Source organism: Psammomys obesus, unplaced genomic scaffold (genome assembly GCF_907164565.1).
Source record: "Psammomys obesus unplaced genomic scaffold, mPsaObe1.curated_primary_1811, whole genome shotgun sequence".
Taxonomy (NCBI): Eukaryota; Metazoa; Chordata; class Mammalia; order Rodentia; family Muridae; genus Psammomys; species Psammomys obesus.
Genome location: NW_026596166.1, coordinates 20877863 through 20903527, shown reverse-complemented (window position 1 = coordinate 20903527; position 25665 = coordinate 20877863).

Below are 25665 nucleotides of genomic sequence, written 5' to 3'. Positions count from 1 at the left end.
ACATGACTCTGTACTTCACAGCTGTGGGTGTGCTGTGATGAGCTGTCTCAAATTCCTGTCACTGTGGCTTCCCTGACACTGAATGGTACTCTCAGATTGAACTAAATAAAATAAATTGCTTTCTTCCTAAGTGCAATTTGTTAAGTGTTTTGTCATAACAATGAGAAAAGTAACTAATACAGTAACTGATAAATATTGACCCAAATCTCTTAATGATTGTCTTGACTTAATTTATGATGTAGTATAGAAAAAAAAACCTAATTTTAGTATGAAACCTAAATGTGGGTGTATATTGTATGTACGTACGTATGTATGTTTGCATGCATGTATATTGTATGTTTGTGTGTTTAATATGTATGCAAAGTTAGGACTGTGCTTATGTCTACTAGAACCATTTGAACTTTTCTTACACCTTGCTTACATATGATAAAGTGTATGTAGCTATGAAATAATTGAAATATGTCAGCACAAACAAACAATTATTAAAAAGGCATAGGCTCTAACACTTACATTCCACACCTGTACCTTGTCACAGACAATTTAATATTGAAGCTTCATCTGTGATAATCAGGGGAAGCCTTATTCATTGTTCACCAATAATTTTTAGAGGACCATGAGAAATGAAAAGTGGAACTACTAATGTTGCAAAAAGAAAAAAAAAACATGAATGCGAATTTATTAATTTGCTTCTTAATAACCGTCATCATAAGGCAGTACCTCCCCATTCTCTCAAATGTTTTCTGAATGCCTGTTTTGGCCCTGCAAGTTCCATGAATTCTATTGGCAGATATTTTCCTCTATAAAATTTTACCCCACGTAAGCTTTTCTTTTTCCTTTGTTTTCACCTTTCTCTAATATTTTCAACAATAAATCTTGGTGACCCAGATGATTTTCTTCATCTGAAAAGCCACTTGGAGTGGCTGCCATTTTTCTTCTTCCTTCTTCATCTGAGCCAGAGCAGGCCCTGCAGATCCACAACAAATGTTTTGGTGGTTCTTTTATGAAAAGTGCTAGACTTCTTTCATGTGCGATGTGTTTGTTTAAAAGCGTTTAAAACTGATGTTGTTAGAGGCCCTGCTGCTGGAGTCTGCCACTTCATTATACCAGGGAAGCAGGGCTTTCCTATGCTCCATATCAGATTACAGCAGCAGGGGGCACAGGGGCATAATTTGAAAAATAGAATCTAATGATTTTTATTTTTTTTCCAGTCAGCAGTAGAAGGGGTTCCTACAGATACACAAGCCTGTGTAGGTGATTTGTCACTCACCATTATAAACCTGTGGGAATACAGGCTGGGATATGTGGGAGATTAAGTAATACACAGGGATAAGAAAGTATTATGTAGAGATAAAGGGAGAAAATGTATGAACAAAAAAAGGCAATAGTTTGAGAAAGGAGGGTACTGTTTCAGAGCATAACACGTCTAATTTGATACTGTCTGTCCTCTTTGCTTTTCTTTTTGTCTTTTTTCCAGGTTTATAAGGTGAGCCATTTTTTTTTCTTTTGAGTCAAATCTATTTATTTATTTTTTAGTAACTGGTCTTAAGTCATCTCTTACATGTTAATCTTGTCACATAATATACATTGAATTGTCTCCATGAAGAGCCTTTGCACACATAAAGCAAGCAGTAAATGATGTTGGCACACTATCCATCAAAAGACAATTAAACATCTGCTTTCCATAGAAGACTTTTGAGATTCCCATTGAATGTATATTTACTTGGTCAAAAAAAAAAATATCAGGGAGAAAGCAAAGAAAACACTTATAGCTTTTGCAACAAAAACATAAATAAAACAATAATTCAAACTAAAGCCTTCTATTCTTTGCTTTACCTTGGGCATATCCTGGTGCCTTCAGTGTAAATAGGCTATCCAATGGCATTTTTGTGTGTGTGTGTGTGTCTGTTATTCTTTTCTTTTTTATTATTAATATTATTATTAGTTACATTTTATTAATTCTGTATCCCAACTGTATCCCACTCCCTTATTCCCTCCTAACCCCACCCTCCCTACCTTATCTCCTCCCTGCCCCTTTCCAAGTCCACTTATTGGGGAGAACCTCCTACCCTTTCATCTGACCCTGCTTTATCAGGTATCTTCAGGACTGGAAGGTGAGCCATTTTTAAGTATACTTTTGTTCATGCCTATGGTGACAAATGAGAACATATTAGTTCAGACTAATAAACTGTCATTCATCCAAACTTTAGTCATATAATATTAGATACCTTCTTACTAAAATTTGCCCTCTACCTATGCCTTACATGTTTGATGACAATTAAAAGTCCACAATATATTTAGCAAAAAATTACATTTTAAAAATCTGTATTTCAGTAACAGAGGACTTAAAGTTTCTTTTTTGGCTACCAAGGTATTGCAGGATGGACTCATTGCAGAAGTTAAGAGGAGAAGATTATTAGCACCATAGCTGTAGTTGGGGCAGTCTATTCTGAGGCTGGCAGGTAACATCATCACCTAGGTAGGTACTTAAGAAATGTTTCTTCAAGCCTTGCTCCCAAGAAACATCTCCATCTTGAGCCGAGATTAACAGGATTCCTCGCTGACAGAAGCCAAGTCAAAAACTCATGCAGGGCATGAACTTAAAGCATGAACTAAAGTAGAGAACCTACAAAGTGCTGCTCACTGGATTGCTCCCCATGGATTCCTAAGCCTACCTGTGCAACTCAGGACCTCTTCCTAGGGCTGGACCCTCTCACACCAATTATTAATTTAAGAAAATTCCCTGCAGACTTGCCAGAAGACCAATACAATGGAGGCATTTTCTCAAATGAGTTTCCTTCTTTCCAGATGATCCTAGCTTATGTCAACATGAAAAAAGTGTAACCAAACCTCTAGTGTATATCTTCACACACACACACACACACACACACACACACACACACACACACACACACACACACACGAGGAGAAAGAGAGAGAGAGAGAGAGAGAGAGAGAGAGAGAGAGATTTTGATACATCTGTTCAGTTTATTTGAGTATCTACTACTCTAACTACTAGATTTCTCTCAAACCAGCTTGGTAACTTGCTGTCCTTCCTCCTACTATGATTTATCCAATAAATTATAGGAGAAGAACTGTCTATAGCAGTGCTTCTGTGCCCTGGGATTTGCTTTTGCTTTGCAAAGCTTTCAGCATTTCATATCCAATACCCAAATCAAGTCTAGATCTGCCCATTGCTGCTTAGACTTCTACAGAATTTTTTTTTCTCAAGACAACACTCCTGGACTATCAGAACAGATTTAAGGCTATATCTGTCCATAAGTTAAAGAATTTATCTGAGATTAACCCAGAGAATTATTCCACATGTAGGGATCTGTTATGAAAAAACAATCACCATATATCTAAAGTTTAAGAGCTGTGACTATCACACTCTTTCTATAAAAACGCCATTTAGGGTTTGGGAAATGGCTAAGCTATTAAGACCACTACTTCTCTTAACACTAAACTCAATAAATTGGGCCTTGTGAAACTGAAAAGCTTCTGTAAAGCAAAGGACATTGTCATCAAAACAAAAGGACAGCCTACAGATTGGGAAGGGATCTTCACCAACCCTAAGTCTGACAGATGGCTAATATCCAAAATATATAAAGAACTTAAGAAGTAAAACAGCAACATATCAAATAATCCAATTTAAAATGGGATACAGAGCTAAACAGAGAATTCTCAACAGAGGAATATAGAATGGCAGAGAAACACCTAAAGAAATGCTCAACATCCTTAGTTATCAGGAAAATGCAAAACAAAACAACCTTGAGATTTCACCTTACACCCATCATAATGGCTAAGATCAAAAACTCAAGTGACAAGAAATGCTGGAGAGGATGATAAGGAAGGTCCTCCTCCCATTCTATCTGACCCTAGTCTATCAAGTCTCACAAGGACTGTCTTTATTGTCTTCTTCTTTGGCTTGGTAAGGGTGCACCCCCCCCCGTTTTCTCCCTCTTCTAATGCCTTTCTGAGTGAAGATTGCACTTCTTACAAGGGTCCTCCTTTTTAATTAGCTTTTAGGTGTACATATTTTAGTATGATTATCCTATATTATATGTCTAATAGCCACTTATAAGTGAGAATATGCCATGTGTGACTTTTTGCTTCTGCTATATCTCACTCAGGATCATTTCTAGATCCTACCATTTGAATACAAATTTTATGATCTCTCAGTTTTTATTTGATGAGTAGCATTCCATTGTGTAAATGTACCACAATTTCTGTATCCATTCCTCAACTGAGGGCCATCTAGGTTGTTTCCAGCTTCTGGCTATTATAAATAAAGCTGCTACAAATATGGTTGAGCAAATGTCCTTGTATACTTGAGCATCTTTTGGGGTTTATGTCAAGGAGTGGTATAGCTGGATCTTGAGGTAACACTATTCCTAATTGTGTGAAACAGTGCCAGATTGATTTAACTTTCTTCTTTGATAATTTGATACAAATTATTGTATTTGTTATACAAAATTTGTATAACAAATTTTGGTTGCTTTTTGCTCACACTTTCTTATAACCTTTAGTCTGAGCCATCACCAACCTTCATCCCTGTCTAAAACAGATAAATCTTAGACTCATGATTTATAACTTTTGACACCCCCATTAAGTAAGCAGGTTCATCTGTGTGATCATTGGAATTAGAATTATCCATTAAAGCCTAGTGGGGTCACCAGTGGTTGTACATATGAAGGTACTGATTCCCCCTCTCCATAAATCTATCAGTGGCTAATAGTTCAATGGTGAGAGGTAGGGCCTCTGAGTCATTCCTCCATCCATGCCTCTTTGTTGGCTGGAATATTTCTGTGCAGACCAGTACTGGCATCTTTAGCTACTTAGAGTTGTTGATCACGGTGGCTGTGTCTTGACCAGATGGTGGTGGCATTTTTACAGCCCTTCAATCTTCCTACTCCTTTATCCTTTCTGTCCCATCTTCACACTGTTCCCTGAGCCTTACAGGAGCTGGTATTAATATCTTTCTTAAACAGAAGCATTCTGCATGTCACTGCATTTATTAGAAAGACAACCTTCTCTTAGAAAGGCTAAAAGTGGTGGTTGCCTGTAGTTATAAATTTAAGTATTTAGGATGGTAATTTGATACTGTTTGGTTTAACTAAGTACAGTTACTTAGTTTGCACCCCATGACCATCCATGTCATGGATTTTTGATAGGTTTTACAATAGCAGTTATGAATTCCCAACTATAGAGTGGGCCTCAAATTTAACCAGAGAGAGGTTGGTTACCCTCAAACTAGTCAAGCCTCTATTGCATGAGAGTTGGAAACATTTTACCTTCCTCACGAATCATGTGAGGCTCACGATTGACAAGTAAGACAAGTGATTTTTTTTCCCTCAGGAACCTGAATAACACTATCTGTAAGTATGTATGCATTTTATAAGTATACTATTACACACATAATAAAATTTGCATCATCTCTCAATAATATGGAAACTTTGTAATAAAAACAAAATAAATTTTCAAGTATATAATCCTTACTGTTTACTATGTCACCTCTTCTTTAAAATTAAAATCTAATGTTTAGAATCTAAACATTAGAATCTAATGTTTAGGAGGCACTTTCAAACTTTTGTTGAAAAATTTGAATCTGGGACATTTAACTACATTCTACAAAAGGGAGACATCTTTGGAAATCAAAACAGGAAAAGGAGATGATTCTTTCAGGAATTTATAAAATATAGACAGTAGAAATATCATGTGGAATGTAACCAGATTTCAATGGAGAATGTGAAAGTGTAGTTCTCTGCATGTACCTGGGTTTTGTTCTTTTTTTTTTTTTTTTTTCTGACTTTCATATTCACAGACGCCATTGTTTCTCCATCTTTAGCCTCATCACCAGTTTTCTGGGCCATTTATCTTTTTATTTTTATTAATTACACTTTATTCACTTTGTAGCCCCCCATAAGCTTCCCCCTCCTCCCTTCCTGACCCCATCCTCCCACCCCCTTCTTCACCCATGCCCCTCCCAAGTCCACTGATAGGGGAGGTCCTCCTCTCCTTCCTTCTGATCTTAGTCTATCAGATCTCAATAGGAGTGGCTGCATTGTCATCTTCTGTGGCCTGGTAAGGCTGCTCCCCCATCAGGGGGAGGTGATCAAAGAGCAGGCCAATCAGATTATGTCAGAAGCAGTCCCTCTTCCCATTACTATGGAACCCACTTGGATATTAAACTTTCATGGGCTACATCCATGCAGGGGTTCTAGGTTATCTCCATGAATGGTCCTTGGTTGGAGTATGAGTCTCTGTGAAGACCCCTGTGTCCAAATTTCTGGTTCTGTTGCTCTCCTTGTGGATTTTCTGTCCTCTCCAGATCTTAGTATTTCCCACTTCATTTATCTTTATAAAAGTGCTTATAGCAATCTAGATGTTGACATATTTCTAGAACATCATTAATTTTATTATTTATGTCTTGTTAAACATGCAAAACTTCAATGGAAAGGAATCATCAAAAAGTCATAATTTCAACAAAAATTTCTTTTGTGTAGTTTGTCTCTGTTTAGGATAAGTCTAATGGCACTTAAATGCACCTGTCACATTTAAATACTTAATGTCCCTTTATATAAAAAGAAAAATGTTAGAATACAAAAATAGATGATGCACCTGCTTTCCTCTTCCAGAAAAAATATTTTTTATGAAAAAGTATTTTCAAAAGGTGGCTGGTTCAATAAAATTATATTAAAATTGCTTTTCTATATAGTGGTAATAATAGCCATAATATACAATTTATAAAGAACTCTTATCACACCTGTAAAATAAATTGCATAGGAAAAAAAGCTAAGAAAAACCTTCCAAAAAGTCAACTCAAAACTTCATGTGAAATATAAAGCTATCAACTTAGGAAGATAATTAACTAAATAGAAAGAACATCCTGATTGAAAATTGCGATGGTGAGTTTCCTGTGTCATTTGAGATAAGCTATTGTACCCAAATATATCTAAGTTTAATCTAAATATTCTTGTGAAAGCATTTGTAGATGTAGTCTATATTTAAGCACTGTTTTTGGTAGTAAGGGGGGAGTCTTATCCAAGTCAAAAGCATTCAGAGTAAAACATGTTTATTTTAGGATAAATAAGCTCTCCCTAAGCCTGTGGCCATCATCCTTGGAGAGTTGCAGACCACTGGCATGCCCTACAGATAAACTTTTCATATTTGCATATTTGCTCATACTGGGCTCTGGCTTGGACTACTTACTGTTGACACCTGACCTTGTTGCTCTACTGTTTTCCTCATGTCTCCTGTGCTCTCTGCCAGGGTGCTATGACTGCAGCATGTCTGTTCTCTGTCTTAATTTCTTCAGTTGCTTTATTTTCACTCTTGATCCCTGGTTTTCTGTTTTAACTTGTTTTTCATCTTTGATAGAATTGTGCAAATCTTTGTCATCTCTTTCTGTGCCCAGTGATTCTTTCTGTTGTTGCTGCTTCTGTTGTCATACCAGGGAGAAGCTTGCTTTAAGAGAGAAAAGCGCAGTTTACAAGCGTATCTAGAGCTAATCTTGTTAAGGTGAGTTTGTTGGTCTTGCTCAGTTGGTCTTCTCTTGAATAAACTTTGCTTCAGGTCATCAATAAAAGTTGATATGTTTCTCCTTCTACTTTAAGTTTTACACTGTAAACTTGCCAATGATTCAGAGAATACATTCTATCTAGGCTATTTTTTGTGTTGTTTATGTTTTGTTTTGTTTTTATCAGTCTGTGGTTTGAGGCTATGAAGGTTGTGTTGGAGTTAGATAGTAATTAGATTAGGGGTCCAAAGCTGTAGAGCATTGTTACCTCTCATAGGAACGTGTAAAACTAAGTCTTGTCAGCCTTCAAGAGAACAGTTCCCCTTTCCTGAATATTGTACTATAATAATTCTAAATTTCATTTATGTCTTCCTCAATGATACCATTTCAACAAGAATAATTTGGGCTTTTAGCTATCATTTGAAAGACAAATTCACTTGAACAATTTTGTTCATTGAGTTAAATCTTCTGAAAGTAAAATAATAAAATTTATCACAATATAATTTATTTGTATGCAGAGCATTTTAAACAAAATTTATATTTAACATTTTTCTTTCCTGAAATATTCCCTGGGCAAAGTTAGTAAGCAATTAAGTAGAATGTAAGCAACAAAATGGATGACACTCACAGGGCCTTCTGTTCCTGTGTTACTACTCTTTCATATTTGGCTTCTGTGTTTCTACCTGTCTTACAACTAGTTCCTCAACTCCATTGTCAATGTATTGACCTTATCAAACATTTTTTCCAAGATCTCCAAATGACAGTTACCTTTAAGACTCCCTCCCTGCAGGTCAATTTAGAGATACTCATGGGATACAGAACTATTCTGAGTATAAACAAATTACATTTACTCTGCACATTCTTTGGTCTTCTCTGCTATGTTATTACCAGCGTATTCAGGTCCACTAACTGACACTTCTTAACATGAATTATGAAACAAATTGCTAAAGGAAAATAGATTTATTTGCATTTTGGGCATCAGGAAGAGAAATACTAACTGACTCTCTATGCCTTTTCTGTAGCCATGATATGTGTTCTGGGGGCAGTGTTAAGAGTAGGAGGATGAACAAGTAAATGATAGCATTTTCATATGTGTGTTCATGGGCTCAAAATTACTTTTAAAATATGAGTTAATTAAATTGTATCATTAAAATAGTATATAATGAAAAAATAGGTTATTTCATTACATGGGCACAGTATCCTTTCAAAATATATAAATCAATGCAAATAATCTTATTATATAAGGAAAACATGTCAATAGTTGTAGAAGAATGTATTTGGAAAATATTAACTTGTATTAATTGCAAAATTCTCAAAAATCCATTAAGTGAAAATGATATATGAAATTCAGTAGACAAAGCGATTGTGTATGAGCATGTTTATATATCACACAGAATACTTAAATTTGAGAGTGTAGAGTGATTTATTTCTACAGTAAAAAGAAAGGAATTTTCTATCTCAACTCTCTTTTTCATATTTTGTCGAACACCAATATTGTACTGGATCTCTAAATAGTATTAGAAATACCGTACTTGGTATAAGTTAATAAAAACTTCCTGTGTAAAAATTTGAAAAGATGCAGTTTTTATTACTATTGCTCTGTAGTACAGCTTGAGATCAGGGATGGAGATATCTCCAAATAATCGGTTGTTATACAGGGTTGTTTTAGCAATTCTAATTTTTTTGTTTTTCTACTTGAAATTGAGAATTGTTCTTTCAAGGTCTGTAAAAATTGTGTTGTAATTTTAATGGGAATTACTTTTGGCAGGATGGCCATTTTCACTATTTAATCCTACCAATATATGAGCATGGGAGATCTGTCCATCTTCTGATATCTTCTTAAATTTCTTTCTTCAGACTTGAAGTTTTTGTCAATCAGGTGTTGCATTTGCTTGGATAGAGTCACACCAAAATATTTTATATTATTAGTAGCTATTTTGAAAGGTGTAGTTTCCCTAATTTCTTTCATATGCAGGAGAGCTAGTGATTTTTTTTTTTAGTTAATTTTGCATCCAGCCACTTTGCTGAAGTTGTCTATCAGCTGAAAGAGTTCTCTGGTTGAATTTTTGGGGTCGCTCATGTATACTATCATATCATCTGCAAATGGTGATACTTTGACACACATGGCATATACTCACTTATAACTGGATATTAGACATGTAATATAGGATAAACATACTAAGATCTGTACACCTAAAGAAGCTGAGCAAGGAGGAGGACTCGGGTAAGATGCTCAATCCTTATTCAGAAAGACAAAGGAGACAGACATTAGAAGAGGAAGAAAACAGGTAACAGGACAGGAGCCTACCATGAAGGGTCTCCGAAGGACTCTACCCAGCAGAATGTCAAAGCAGATGCTGAGACTAATAACCACACTTCAGGCAGCGTGCAGGGAATCTTATAAAAGAAGGAGATAGAAAGACCTGGAGGGGACAGGAGCTCCACAAGTAGAACAGAACCAAAAAATCTGGGCATAGTTGATTTTCTGAGACTGATAATCTAACCAAGGACCATGCATGGAGATAACCTAGAACCTCTGCACATATGTAGCCCATGGCAACTCATTATCCAAATGGACACCCTAGTAAGAGGAACAGGGACTGTCTCTGCCATGAACTCAGTGGCTGGCTTTTTGATCACCTCCCCCTTAGCAGGGAACAGCCTTACCAGGCCACAGAGGAAGACAATGCAGCCAGTCCTGATGAAACCTGTTAGGCTAGAGTCAGATGGAAGGGGAGGAGGACCTCCCCTATCAGTGGACTGGGAGAGGAGCAAGGGAGGAGATAAGGGAGAGAGGATGGGACTGGTAGGCAATGAGGGAAGAAGCTATAGCTGGGATACTAAGTGAATACACTATAATTAATAAAAAAATAAAATTTAAAAACTTTAAAACTTTTGAATAGACTATTTATACCAGTCATAAAATTAAGAAAGAAATATTGATATCATTGAATCTGAAATGCAAAATATAAAGCTGCTTGAAGACCTATAAGGGAAGCTGTGTGTTATCATGTTTGGAGATAAGCTTTTTGATATAACCTGTTAGTTATATTAAAAGATAAATTAAACTTTATTAAAGCTATAATTTTTATCAGAATATATTATTAAGGCGAAAGTAAGAATTGTTGATCTTCGAGAAAATATGTAGAAAACAAGTGGTTGATAAGGGACTTGAATTCAAAACAATGCAGAATTGAAGTATAGATTTCAACAAATATCGTGTACAAGTATCAATTAAGCATTTGAAGAAGCATATGCCCAGAATAATTTGTTGTTAGTCAATTGCAAGTCAAAATGGCAAAGAGGTTTCCGTCAACCCTCTTGGAATGCCTAAATGCCTAAGTCTGACAGATACAGTTGTCTGGTAGAGTTTGAAAGACAGTTTAGCCAATCCATACAATAAAAGAAGACTCACATAGGAAACAGATCACATAGATACCAACTCAGCTTATTAGAAACTTATATAGAAACCATACATAAATACTTGAAGATATTTTTATATAATGTCATTGAATTCTGGAAGGGAGTTTAACTCTAAGGAGATAAATAAGCAAATAGAAAAATAAACTGGTAAATTTACAAAGAGAATATTATTTAACAATAAAATGAATGAAACTGTAAACTTCATAATGCAAAGTGTAAAATTTCTTATAGCGCAAATTTGAAATCCCTTATAAAGATGGACTAGCTAGTAAATAGAATTTATATTATGAAAAGGGTGAAATGGCTTAGTAAGTAGAAATTCTTCTTATGTAAGCATGAAGAGTTGATTTTTTGTTTGCTTTTATTTTATTTTTTTATTTTTATTAACTACATTTTATTCACTTTGTATCCCCCCTGTACCTCCCTTCCTCCTCCCCTCCCAATCCCACCCTATTTCCCCTTCTTCATCCATGTCCCTCCCCAAGTCCACTGATGGGGAGGTCCTACTCCTCTTCCTTCTGATCCTAGTCTGTTAGGTCTCATCAGGAGTGGCAGTACTGTCTTCCTCTGTGGCCTGGTAAGGCTGCTCCCCCTCAGGGGGAGATGATCAAAGAGCAGGCCAATCAGTTTATGTCAGAGGCAGTCCCTGTTCCCATTAGTATGGAACCAACTTGTACACTGAATTGCTATGAGCTACATCGGTGTAGGGGTTCTAGATTATCTCCATGAATTGTCCTTGGTTGGAGTGTTAATCTCAGAAAAGTCCCCTGGGCTCAGATATTTTGGTTCTGTTGCTCTCCTTGTGGTGCTCCTGTCTTTTCCAGGTCTTTCTGTCTCCCCCTTCTTTCATAAGATTCCCTGCTCTCTGCCCAATGTTTGGCTATAAGTCTTAGCATCTGTTCTGATCCCCTGCAGGGTTGAGCCTTTCAGAGGCCCTCTGTGGTAGGCTCCTGTCCTGTTCCTTGTTTTCTCCCTCTTCTGATGTCCATCCTCTTTGCCTTTCTGAATGGGATTGAGCATCTTAGCCAGAGACCTTCTTGAGTATTTACTTTAGGTGTATTGATTTTAGTATGTTTATCCTATATGTCCAATATAACTTATAAGTGACTATGTACCATGCCTGTCTTTCTGCTTCTGCTATACCTCACTCAGGATGATCTTTTCCAGTTCCCACCATTTGCCTGCAAATTTCATGATTTCCTTGTTTATTATTATTATTATTATTATTATTATTATTATTATTATTATTGTTATTGCTGAGTAATATTCCATTGTGTAGATGTACCACAATTTCTGTATCTATTCCTCAACTGAGGGCCATCTAGGTTGTTTCCAGCTTCTGGCTTTACAAATAAAACTGCTACAAACATGTTTGTGCAAATGTCCTTGTTGTGTACTTGAGCATCTTTTGGGTATATGCCTAGGAGTGGTGTAGCTGGATATTGAAGAAGTGTTATTCCTTAACTCTCTGAGGAAGTGCCAGATTGATTTTCAAAGTGGTTTCACAAGTTTACATTCCCACCAGCAGTGGAGGAGGGTTTCCCTTTCTCCACAACCTTTCCAGAATGTGTTGTCTCTTGAGTTTTCGATCTTAGCCTTTCTGATAGGTGTAAGGTAAAATCTCTGGGTCGTTTTGATTTGCATCTTCTCTGCCATTCTATAATCCTGTGTAGAAAATTCTCTGTTTAGCTCCGTACCCCATTTTTTAATTTCAGAAGTACAAAATAAAGCTAGAATTATATAAAATATAGGGCTATAATTTTACCAGAAAGTAATGAAATATAACCAGATAATCCAGAGAAAATGAATATCGAGTAATTAAAAGTGTTCTTTAAAGTCAGATCTAGACTAGTATTCAGCAGTGGCAAAAACTAAGTTGTTTTAGTTTATAATCCAAAATATGAACTAAATGTTCAAGAGCTCATGGTAATGCATATGCATAAGTCAATAACTAGACCTTTGGTTTAAGAGATTATACTTGTGTTCACTTAAATTTCAATTGATTTGTGTAAAACTCCTATCCTCAAAGAAGTAAATAAGTTCTCACCACTCATGCATGGCATTGTGACTTCTGTCTACAGTTCAGTATGGAATGACACAAGAAATGCATCTTTGATTTTGAAAACTACAAACATGCACATACACACATTTGACATCATGATATGTTTACTGCATTATGTTAACAGCACATGATAATAAGGAGGCCACAGCAAATTCTAATAAGGGAGGCTGTTCATTTCTCACATGGATGGCCGGAACCCTAGTCTAAACAAGGGTACAGCTAATTCTTCAGAGGCAGCCAATGCTTTCTGATTTACTGAGATGGAGTTGACTGAGATGGAGAAGACTTCTGGTAGCCTGTGAGGCCAGTAGTTACTGCAACGGAGGCCGTATGTGTTGGTGATGAACTGAGGCACATATTCAGATAGGACAAATGTATCTCCACTTGTTTTTCAGTTTTGACCCTGGTTGAGGAGGCTATTGCAGATGTTGCAAATTTTCAGAGTATCTGTGAAGATTTCTCAAACGAACTACTCCATCTCCAGGATTTCCTCGCCAAGCCAAATTAAAATCCCCTTCCTTCTCAATCAGCTACTTGTTCTGCAGAAACCTCTGCTGTAACTGCTTCTCTACTTTCCTTTTTATCTTTTTGCCTCTGAGTTTAGAAATCACATTCAAAAGGATTGTGGAAGAGTCTTAGCGAGTTTCTGAGTCAGTTACAAAGATTTTCTTTTTTTTTTCTGTTTTCTTTTTTATTTTTTTAATTAATTTTTTATTTTTATATTAATTACAGTTTATTCACTTTGTATCCAAGATGTAGCCCCCTTCCTCATCTCCTCCCACTCACACACTCTCTCCGTCTTCTTCTCCCGTACATCTCCCCAACTCCAAAAATGGGAAGGTCCTCCTCCCCTTCCATCTGACCCTAGTTTATCAGGTCTCATCCACACTGGCTGCTTTGTCTTTCTCTGTGGCCTTGCAAGGCTGCTCCTCCCCCAGGTGTGTGTGTGCAGGGGAGAGGTCAAAGAGCCAGCCACTGACTTCATGTGGTACCTTACTAGGGTACCCACTTGGATACTGAGCTGCCATGGGCTACATATGAGCAGGTGTTCTAGGTTATAACCATGCATGGTATTCAGCTGGAGAATCAGTCTCAGAAAAGACCCTTCTGCCCAGATATATTTGGTCCTTGTGGAGCTCCTGTCCTCTCCAGGTCTTACTAACTCACCCTTCTTTCATATAATTCCCTGCACTCTGCAGAAGGTTTCGTTATGAGTCTCAGCATCTGCTTTGATACACTGCTAGGTAGAGTCTTTCAGAGGCCCTCTGCAGTAGGTTCCTGTCCTGTTTCTTGTTTTTCTCCTACTTCCAATGCCCATCCCATTTGTCTTTCTAAGTGAGGATTGATCATCTTATCCCAGCTCCTCCTTCTTATTTAGGTTCTTTAGGTGTACAGATTTTAGTATGTTTATCCTATCTTATAAGTCTACTAAACTGATACAGCTTATTCTCTCCATAAGGAAGCTAAAGTTGCAGCAACATTCACCAGTGCATACAATGGGTCTTCTGTAGTGTTCAGTCACTTCCTTTCTTGTCCTAATGTAGGATGACTCCTTGACACAGTTGATACTATGGGTGGAGTTCTTCATCTTATCTACAATAACACTGTGGTCATGGGTGTGATCATGTGTGATCAGTGGTTGTGTAACACCCTAACTTCCCACTCACAGCAAACTCTGAGTTCTCAGTAGCTGGAAGAAGCCCAGGCAGAGATCTGTTCTCTCTTCTTCAGTTGGCCCTGCAAGGCCCAAGTAAGTTTACAGTGTGGAAATATACCAATAATTATTGAGGAAGCTGATGAAGTTCAACACCAACAGCAATAAATTGTGGTGACAACATCACAGCATATGCTAAAACCAGAAATTCACTTGTTGTGTTCTACTACATTCAAAATATAACCCAAGTGTAAGTATTATAGTCTTTAATATTTGAGGATCCATGGTAACTTACAGGTCAAAAGCTCCAAAATAGAAATCGTATTCTTGCAAATGGGCTTCTTTTGTTTTGTTTTGTTTTTGTTTTGTTTGCCTTTAGTATCCATTGGTGGACATTGTTACTCTGTTATTGCATAAATCCTTTTAAATTATTATTATTTTTTTAATTTTTTATTAATTACACTTTATTCATTTTGTATCCCCCCATAAGCCCCTCCCTCCTCCCCTCCCGATCCCACCCTTCTTCCCCTTTCTGCATGCATGCCACTCCCCAAGTCCACTGATAGGGGAGGTTCTCCTCTTCTTTCTGATCTTAGTCTATCAGTTCTCATCAAAAGTGGCTGCATTGTCCTCTACTGTGGCCTGGTAAGGCTGGTCCCCCCTCAGGGGGCAGTGATCAACGAGCAGGCCAATCAGATTATGTCAGAGGCAGTCCCTCTTCCCATTACTATGTAACTCACTTGGACACTGAACTGCCATGGGCTACACCTGTGCAGGGGTTCCAGGTCATCTCCACAAATAGTCCTTGGTTGGAGTATGAGTCTCTGGGAAGTTCCCTGTGTTCAAATTATCTTGTTCTGTTGCTCTCCTTGTGGAGTTCCCTTGAAGAGTTCCAGCTCTTACTATTTCCCACTTCTTACATAAAATTCCATTCACTCTGCCCATCAGTTGGCCATCAGGCTCAGCATCTGCTTTGACAGTCTATACTGCAGAAGCTTTCAGAGGCCCTCTGTGGCAGGTTTCAAGGTTGTTTCCTGTTTTCTTCTGGCTTTCAGAGGCCCTCTGTAGCTGGTTCAGAGGTTGTTTCCTGTTTTCTTTTTCTTCTGATGTCCACCCTCTTTGCCTTTCTGGATGAGGATTGAACATTTTAGTTAGGGTCCTTTCTTTTGCTTAGTTTGTTTAGATGTACAGATTTTAGTGGGTTTATTCTATGTTGTATGTTTATATGAGTGAGTATATACCGTGTGTGTCTTTTTGCTTCTGGGACAACTCACTCAGGATGATCCTTTCCAGGTCCCACCATTTACCTGCAAATTTCATGATTTCCTTATTTTTCATTGCTGAGTAATACTCCATTGTATAGATGTACCACAGTTTCTGCATCCATTCTTCAGTTGAGGGGCATCTGGGTGGTTTCCAGCTCCTGGCTATTACAAATAAAGCTGCTACAAACATGGTTGAGCAAATGTCCTTTTTGTGTACTTGCGCCTCAATCTGGCGCTTTCTCAGACAACTAAGAATAGCGCTTCCTCAAGATCCAGCCATACCACTTTTAAATTATTTTATTACTGTATTATTATTATTAATTTATTGCTCTTATTATTTACAATTGAATTATTTTGTATCACAGTGGTAGCTCTCTCCTTCATCTCCTTCTGGTCCCACCCTTTCTCTCTCTCCTCTATCCCTCTTCCCTAGTCCCCTGATAGGGGGACTCCCCCTCCTCTACTGTCTGTCCCTAACCTATCAGATCTCATCAGGACTACCTGGATCTTCTTCCTCTGTGGGCTGACTATGTAGCCCCCAACATGGAGAAGCAATCAAGGAGCAAGAAAAAGAGTTCATGTCAGAGACTATCTCTTTTCCTCACTAGGAATCCACAGGGAGACTGAAGTGTCTATGGGCTACATCTGAGCAGGGTGGGGGTGAGGGTAGGGTGGCTGTATAGGTCCTCTCTATATAAGATCTTTGGTTTAAGTCACAGCCTCTGCAGTCCCCACTGGACCCTGCTTTTTTTGTTTGTTTGTTTGTTTTGGCTTTTGACTTTGTTGGTCTCCTTGTGTGATTCCTGCCCCCTCCCCCTTCTTCCTTAAGACTTCCTGTGCTCTGTCCAAAATTTGGCTGTGAGTCTCTGCATCTGCTTGAATCCCCTGCTGGTTGGAGTCTTTAGAGGACATCTATGGTAGGCTCCAGCCCTGTTTCCTCTCTTCAGCTGCTCCCAGTGTCAATCCTGTTTTCCCTTTAAATGAGAATTAAGCACATTCCCTAGTGGTCCTCCTTGTTTATAGCCTCTTTATGTCTGTAGATGTTTGTGTTATCCTTTACAATATGGCTAATACACACTTATAAGTGAACATATACCGTGCGTGTCTCCCTTCTTCTGGGAATACCTCACACAGAATAATCCTTTCTAGTTCCTTCTAATTGCCTACAAATTCCATGATTTAGCTGAGTCGTATTCCATTGTGTTAATGGACCACAATTTCTGTATCCATTCCTCTCTTGAGAGACATCTAGGTTGTTTCCAGATTCTGGCTATTATGAATAAAGCTGCTATAAACTTGTAGTATGGTTGAGCATCTTTTGGGTATATACCAAGGAGTTGTGTAGCTGAGTCTGTGATAGCACTATTCCCAGTTTTCTGAGAAAATGACAGATTAAATTTCCAAAGTGGTTGTACAAGTTTATGTTTCCATCAGCAATACAGGGGGATCCCTTGCTCCACATCCTCTCCAGCATGTGCTGTCACTTGAGGTTTTGATCTTATCCATTTGATGGGTATGAGATGGAATCTCAGAGTGGTTTTGATTTGCATTTCCCTGTTGACTAAGGATGTTAAGCATTTCTTTAAATGCTTCTTTGCCATTCGATGTTCCCCTGTTGAGAATTCTCTGTTTAGCTCTGCACCACATTTTTAATTGGGTTACTTGATTTGTTGCTTTTTAACTTCTTGAGTTCTTTATATATTCTGAATATCAGCCTTCTGTCAGATATAGAGGTAAAGACTTTGCCTAGTCTGTAGGCTGTCGGGTTTTTTGTTTGTTTGTTTGTTTCTGTTGACACAGTCTTTTGCTTTACAGAAGCTTTTCAGTTTCAGGAGGTCCCATTTATTGATAATTGTTCTTAAAGTTTGAGCTCTTAGAGTTCTGTCCAGGAATTTGTCTCCTGTGCCAATAAGTTCAGGCTCTTCCCTACTTTTTTCTTTTATCAGATTTAGTTTGTCTGGAGTTATGTTGAGGTCTTTGATCCAACTGGACCTTACTTTTGTGCTGGGTGATAAGTAATGATCTATTTGCATTTTTCTACATGTAGACATCCAGTTAGATCTGCACCATTTGTTGAAGATGCTATCTTTTTTTTCATTGCATGGTTTTGGCTTCTCTGTCAAAAATCAGGTGTCTGTAGGTGTGTGGGTTTATTGCTGGGTGTTAGATTCGATTCCATTGATCCTTCTTTCTGTTTCTATGCCAGTAACATGCTTTTATTATTATTATTATTGCTCTCTAGTACAACTTGAGATTTGGATGGAGATACCTCCAGCATTTCTTTTATTGGACAGGATGGTTTTAGTTATTCTGGGTCTTTTGTTTTTCCATAAGAAGTTGAGAATTGTTCTTTCAATTTATGTAAAGAATTGTGTTGGTATTTGGATGGGAATTGCATTGAATCTATAGATTGCTTTTGGTAGGATGACCATTTTTACTATGTTAATTCTACCAATCCATGGGCATGGCAAATATTTCCATTTTCTGATATCTTCTTCAATTTCTTTATCCAGAGACTTGAGGTTTTTTTCATACAAGTCTTTCACTTGCTTGGTTAGAGTTACATCAAGGTACTTTATGTTATTTGTGGCTCTTTTGAAGGGTGTTGTTTCCCTAATTTATTTCTCATTTTCTCAGCTCTTTTGTTCTTTATGTACAGGAGGGCTACTGATTTTTTTTTTTTTTCATTTTTAGTTAATTTGGCATCCAGTCACTTTGCTGAGGGTGTTTATCAGTTTAGCTCTCTGGTAGAAATTTTGTGGCCACTCATGCATACTATCGTATTGTCTGTGAATCTGTGAATAGTGTTTCTTTGACTTCTTTCTTTCTGATTTGAATTCCATTGATCTCCTGTAGTTGTCTTATTGTCCTTCAAGTACTTTGTTGAGGAGATATAGAGATTGTTGGCAGAGAAACTTAAATAAACCCCACTGCATTCAGGGAAAAGGCAATATAGTGTTTTATCATCTGCTTACTATTCATGAAGGAGAACATAAGCAATAGTCTTTGAAAGTCTAAGATAAGAACTGTATTAGTTATCCAATATATTTCTTCTCTCCTCTACCTTTATTTTACAGGAAAATAGAAATTTACTGTCCAGTTCATATAATCTAGACTATTAACAGAGTACTTAAAACATTGTGACATTCATGTTCTGTATAGGCAATTTGTTTTCAATATAATTAAATAATGAGAATTTTGTATGGACTTGTTATATTTTAAAGAAAATGTGTTTATGTTATTTCTTTGCCAGTAGAAAAGTTTTCAGGGAAAAAAAATACACCACAGAGAATTTATTTTCCTGGATTTGTGGTACTGTACTGTCAAATGAAAGTTTAGATTTCAGTAGCAGTTCAGTGTAGCCTCAGATCAGGGGCTGAGAGTTGATTCATAGAAATATATTTATTTCTTTGTCTATGTCTGAAAGGCTCAAACACTCAATAATTTCAGTTCCAGGATTAATTCTTATCTCGTTTAGACCTCTGCTTAATTTTACTGGGTTATAAGTGGAAAGTTTGAGATTTCTATTAAGGAAAAGTTTGAATTCCTTAAAACAGTATAGCGTTTTTCAGCAAGCAGTACTCTGACCTACTGTTTCAATGCTGAAAATGTTATCATAAAACCTGTACAAAACCAATATCCAGGGAAGCTTAATGGTATGACAGCAGGAAGTCCATATGGGAGCAGGAGGAATTTCAAATGCCACAAACTGACCTAACCAGGTGGCCAGTCATTAACAGATCACATTTATATATATGTATATATACACATAAATATGTTTGTGTGTATATATATATATATATATATATATATATATATATATATATATATATAATAGTGCTCTAATTGTTTCATCCAATCTAAGATAATATTGGAACAGAATAGATTTGTGAATAACATTGGATTAGATTCAGATAATTTAGGTATATTCATTCTTTCTACATCACAAATGTGGTTAAGTCTTATTGATGTTTATTTTACTTAGCAGTTATACCTGGGTATTTTTGCCTGTGTGCTGATGAGTTTTTTTTTTTTTCTTTCAGGTTCAGCTGTAATGATACAGCTTGGCAACAAAATAGCTTTTGATATAAGTAGATATCTCTCATCCTAGAGTAAAAGCTAGTGGTATATCAATGATAATTTAGTAAAGCATGCAAATCTCTCTAGAAGGCCATATATGTTAATAGAATCAAAGTATATTATATTGTCAGTAGAGTTAGGGTAGAAAGTAGTATAATCAATAAAATAATTTTATAATTTTATTCTCATTCAATACTCATAATAATAAATACATACCACAATACCATAAACAGGGAAATACTAAAGAAATAAAGTATGTTAGAAATTTAAGATATTACAGCACACTCGAGAAGACTAGCAATGCTAAAATAATTATAACTTACTCTAATAGTGGCTATTGATAGTGAGCAAATAAATCATCCAGTGCTTTTGTGTGTATTTATTTATTGATAAATTAGAATCAGAACAACATTTTATTAAAAATTCCCAGGTAAACAGAACTAATATTAGGTGTGCTCACATACACTCATGAGTACAGATGTTGTGTTTGTGGTAGGTAGAATTTTAAGAAGTAAATGCATACATTTTTTTTTACTAAGTATGATGTATTTTTATTAAAATTGATTGTGGCAGTAATTAAATCCAGATGGTGATTAATTTTTAATTTTTTCCCACAATTTTTCCTTTATATATCCTTATTGAAGCTCCTCCCCCAACTCCTCCCAGTCCCAACCTCCCTCTCTCTTCTCCCCTATCCCCTTTCCCTGTCCACTGAAAGAGGGAGTTCTCTTCCTCTGCCATCTGCCCATAACTTGTCAAGTCTCATCAGGACTGCCTGGATCCTCTTCCTCTGTGGCTTGGCAAAGCTGCATAGTCAGGGGCGGGTGATCAAAGAATAAGCAATTAAGTTCACAACAGAAGTAGCCCCTGTTTCTCTTATTCGCGTACCCACATGGAGACTGAACTCAGCTACATATGAGCAGGGTGTCTAGGTCCTCTCCATGTATGTATGGTCTTGGTTGGTACATCAGTCTTTGCATGACCCCCTTGGCTCAGATATTTTAGCTTTGTTGGTCTTCTTGTGTGACTACTCTATCCTTAATGTCCTTCTATCCCTCCCCTCCTTCTTTCATAAGGTTGCCCAAAGTTGGCCCTGAGTCTCAGCCTCTGCTTCAATACCCTGTTGGATGATCCTTTCAGAGTACCCTAGATAGTAGGCTCTCATTCTGTTTCCTCTCTTCCCCTACTTCCAGGATCTATCTTCTGCCATTCTGAATGAGATCTAAGCATCCTCCCTAAAGTCCTCCTTGGGATTTAGATTTTTTTTTTTTTTTAGGTCTGTCGATTTTAGTATGTTTATTTGTATTATAGTTTATAGGTATATGTTTATAGGTATTATAATATAGGTATTATACAGCTAATATCTGTTTGTAAGTGAGACTATTCTATGTGTATCTTTCTGCTTCTGGGTTACCTAACTCAGGATGATCTTTTCTGGTTCCATACACTTGCCCTCATATGTCATGATTTCCTTGTTAGCTCATATAAGTTTATATGAGGGCAAATATTTCCATCATTTCTATGTCAATGTGGATTGGTACAAATGTTTCTTTTTAGTATTGTTAGCTGTGTATCAAATCTTTGGAATGTTGGGTTTCTGTTTTCATGTATATGAATAGACCTTTTAATTTTGTTCTCAGTTTCATAACACATTCTGGGAAATTTTATATAATTTTTATATATTTGTATGCCTTTGAGAGTTTTGGTGTTACTGATTTAAGTTGTATTGCATTGTGGTTTTGTGGTTTTAAAATTTGTTACTTTTTTGTGGCCTGTCAATCATAGAGACTGTCTAATGTGCTGGCGAAAGCACATGCTCTGAAGCTATTGGTTGGATGTTTTGTAGATGTCTATTAGGCCCATTTTTACTAAATATTATTTAAGGCTGCTCTAGCTTTCTGGTTTTACATTTTTTGTGTGTGTAGATGATAAGTCCATATTGAAAGTGCTCATTGTATCCATCAATTAGTATTTATTTGTATGCTTTGGTACTGAGTCTATATACATTTGGAATTTTATTTCTTTTTGTTGAGTGTATCAGTTTATCATTCCATAATAACCGCAGTGATGTGTGTGTGTGTATACACATACATATTTACTGTTTTTAATACAGAGTCTATGTGTCTAGTAGAAATATGGTGTCTCTTGTTTTCATTAGATTTTATTGACATGGACTATTTTATCACATTACTTTACCTTCAGTGTATGAATTTTCAAAAATGAGTTTCTTTTGAGCAATGCATATTTTATCTTATATTTTATTAATATATCCATTTTAATTCTTTAAAATAAGTTTATAACACATTTATACCTGATATAAATATCACTAGAGAAATTCTCACTACAGTAATTTTATGCACCATATGTTTTTTCCATTTTCTTACTCATATAGTCTTCCTCTGCAGTAAACAGATTTACAACAGTGGTGCATTTTTATTTCTAGGTTATTACTATGAGCACACATATCATAGATTGATGCTTTGTACATATTGTGAGACTTATGGAAATTATCTCCTGTTTATAGCAACTTATATTCAAGTAATAGCATCTTAACTTGATGTAATGAATAAAACCAAAATAAATTAATAAAATTTCTTACATGTGCACTCCATACTTTTCTACATTTAGAGGTTTTAGTACTCCATTTATTTCTTTACACATTCCTTATTTTTCATATATTAATGCAGTAAATAATATCAAATATTTCATTTTTAGTTTTTATATTAAAGACATGAGTGGTTTACGACACATGAGAAGTATAAGTCTGTCTGCAGAGTAACCACTATGAGTGAGTTGTATAGCTCATTAACAACATTTTCATTGTAAGCATTTCTTTATTATTGCTACAGAACATGGTTAGTGAAAATATAGTGTTTCTGCTTATGTTCATTTCTTCTTTACTGTCTAAAATAAAAGATGTATTATATCACTAAATCACATTCATATCTAGTTCTCCTAACAAATTGGTGAGTTTATACATTATTTTATATTATTCTATTCACAGAATGGGTCAAATATAAATCAAAATCTAGAGCAGAAAAACTGAGAATGTTATTCCTAAAACCATTTGAACTTTTTGCGAGGATAAAAACACATGTAGTTGTATTAGAGATAACTTTATTTATACTGTAGGATCGTAAGTACATTTCAGGTGAGGTTTTGGGAAGTATTTTTGTTTGCTTATTGAGTTGCATGTTGTTTTAAATTTAATATAAAACTAAACCTGTTAGCACATAGTAACAATCCTCAGTTCTGATTCAAGACAGGGACTCTCATCGGCATGGAGTTCACCAGTTCAGCTAGTCTGACTAGTGAGTTAGTCCCAAGGATCTTCCTCTCTCTACCTTCCCAGCATTTGTATTATGCAGGAGCTCCACAATGCATTCTTTAAAATTCTATCTATCTATCTATCTATCTATCTATCTATCTATCTATCTATCTATCTATCTATCTATCTACCTACCTACCTACCTACCTATCTATCTATCTATCTATCTATCTATCTATCTATCTATCTATCTATCTATCTATTTATTTATTTTTAGTCATTTTGTATCCCAGCTGCAGCCCACTCCCTTATCTCTTCCCAGTCCCACCCAGCCTCCCTCTTCTCCCCCTATACTCCTTCCCTAGTCCCCTGATAGGGAAGGACCTCTTCCACTGCTATCTGACCATAGCCTATCAGGTCTCATTGTGACTGGGTGCATCATCTTCCTCTGCTGCCTGGCAAGGCTGCCTCCCCTAGGTGTAGGTGATCAAAGAGCCTGCCACTGAGTTCATGTCAGAGACAGCTCCTTCTACCCCTTACTGTGGAACCTGCTTCGATACTGAGCTGCCATGGTTGAAGTATTGGTCTCTGCATGCCCCCTGGGCTCAAGTTTTTTGGCTTTGTTGTTCTCCTTGAGGAGTTCCTGTCCCCACCAGGTCTTTCTATCTCCCTCTTTTCCCATAAGGTTTCCTGCACTTTGCCCAAAGTTTGGCTATGAGTCTCAGTATCTTCTTCGATACCCAGGTGAGTAGAGTCTTTCAGAGGTCCTCTGAAAGGCTCCTCTCCTGTTCCTTGTTTTCTCCTATTCCGATGTCTATCCTGTTTTTCCTTCTGAATGAGGATTAAGTATCTTCGCTAGAGTCCTCCTTCTTGTTTACCTTCTTTAGGACTTTAGATTTTAGTATGTTTATCCTATATTATATGGCTAAAATCCACTTATAAGTGATTGTATACCATATGTGTCTTGCTGCTTCTGGGTTAACTCACTCAGGATATCTTTTCTAGTTCCCACACACTTATCTGCAAATTTCATGATTTCCTTGTTTTTTTATTTTATTATAATTATTATTAATTACACTTTATTCATTTTGTATCCCCCCATAAGCCCCTCTCTTCTCCCCTCCCGATCCCACCCTACCTCCCCTTTCTTCATGTATGCTCCTCCCCACATCCACTGATAGGGGAGGTCCTCCGCTCGTTCCGTTCCTTCTGATCTTTGTCTATCAGATCACATCAGGAATGGCTGCATTGTCTTCTTCTGTGGCCTGGTAAGGCTGCTCCCCCCTCAGGGGGGAGGTGATCAAAGAACAGGCCAATCAGTTTATGTCAGAGGCAGTCCCTCTTTCCATCACTATGTAAGCCACTTGGACACTAAACTGCCATGGGCTACATCTGTGCAGAGGTCCTAGGTTTTCTCCATGAATAGACCTTGGTTGGCGTATGAGTCTTTGGGAAGTTCCCTGTGTTCAAATTTTCTTGTTCTGTTGCTCTCCTTGTGGAGTTCCTGTCCTCTCCAGCTCTTGCTATTTCCCACTTCTTACATAAAATTCCATTCACTCTGCCTGCCAGTTGGCCATCAGGCTCAGCATCTGTTTTGATAGTCCGCAGGGCAGAGGCTTTCAGATGCCCTCTGTGACAGGTTCCTAGGTTGTTTCCTGTTTTCTTCTTCTTCTGATGTCCATCCTCTTTGCCTTTCATGATGGGGATTGAGCGTTTTAGTTAGGGTCCTCTCTTTTGCTTAGTTTGTTTAGATGTACCGATTTTAGTGGGTTTATACTATGTTGTATGTTTATATGAGTGAGTATATACCGTGTGTGTCTTTTTGCTTCTGGGACAACTCACTGAGGATGATTCTTTCCAGGTCCCACCATTTACCTGCAAATTTCATGATTTCCTTATTTTTCATTGCTGAGTAATAAAGAACTCTCTGTAGAGGAATATCGAATGGCAGAGAAGCATTTAAAGAAATGCTCAACCTCATTAGCCATTAGTGAAATGCAAATCAAAACAACCCTGAGATTTCACCTTACACCCATCAGAATGGCCAAGATGAAAAACTCAAGTGACAACACATGCTGGAGAGGTTGTGGAGAAAGGGGAACCCTCCTCCACTGATGGTGGGAATGTAAACTTGTACAACCACTCTGGAAAGCAATTTGGCGCTTTTTCAGACAACTAGGAATAGCGCCTCCTTAAGATCCAGCCATACCACTCCTAAGCATATATCCAAAAGAGGCCCAAGTACACAAAAAGGACATTTGCTCAACCATGTTTGTAGCTGCTTTATTTGTAATAGCCAGAAGCTGGAAACAGCCCAGATGCCCCTCAACTGAAGAATGGATGCAGAAATTGTGGTACATCTATACAATTGATTTCCTTGTTTTTAATTGCTGAATA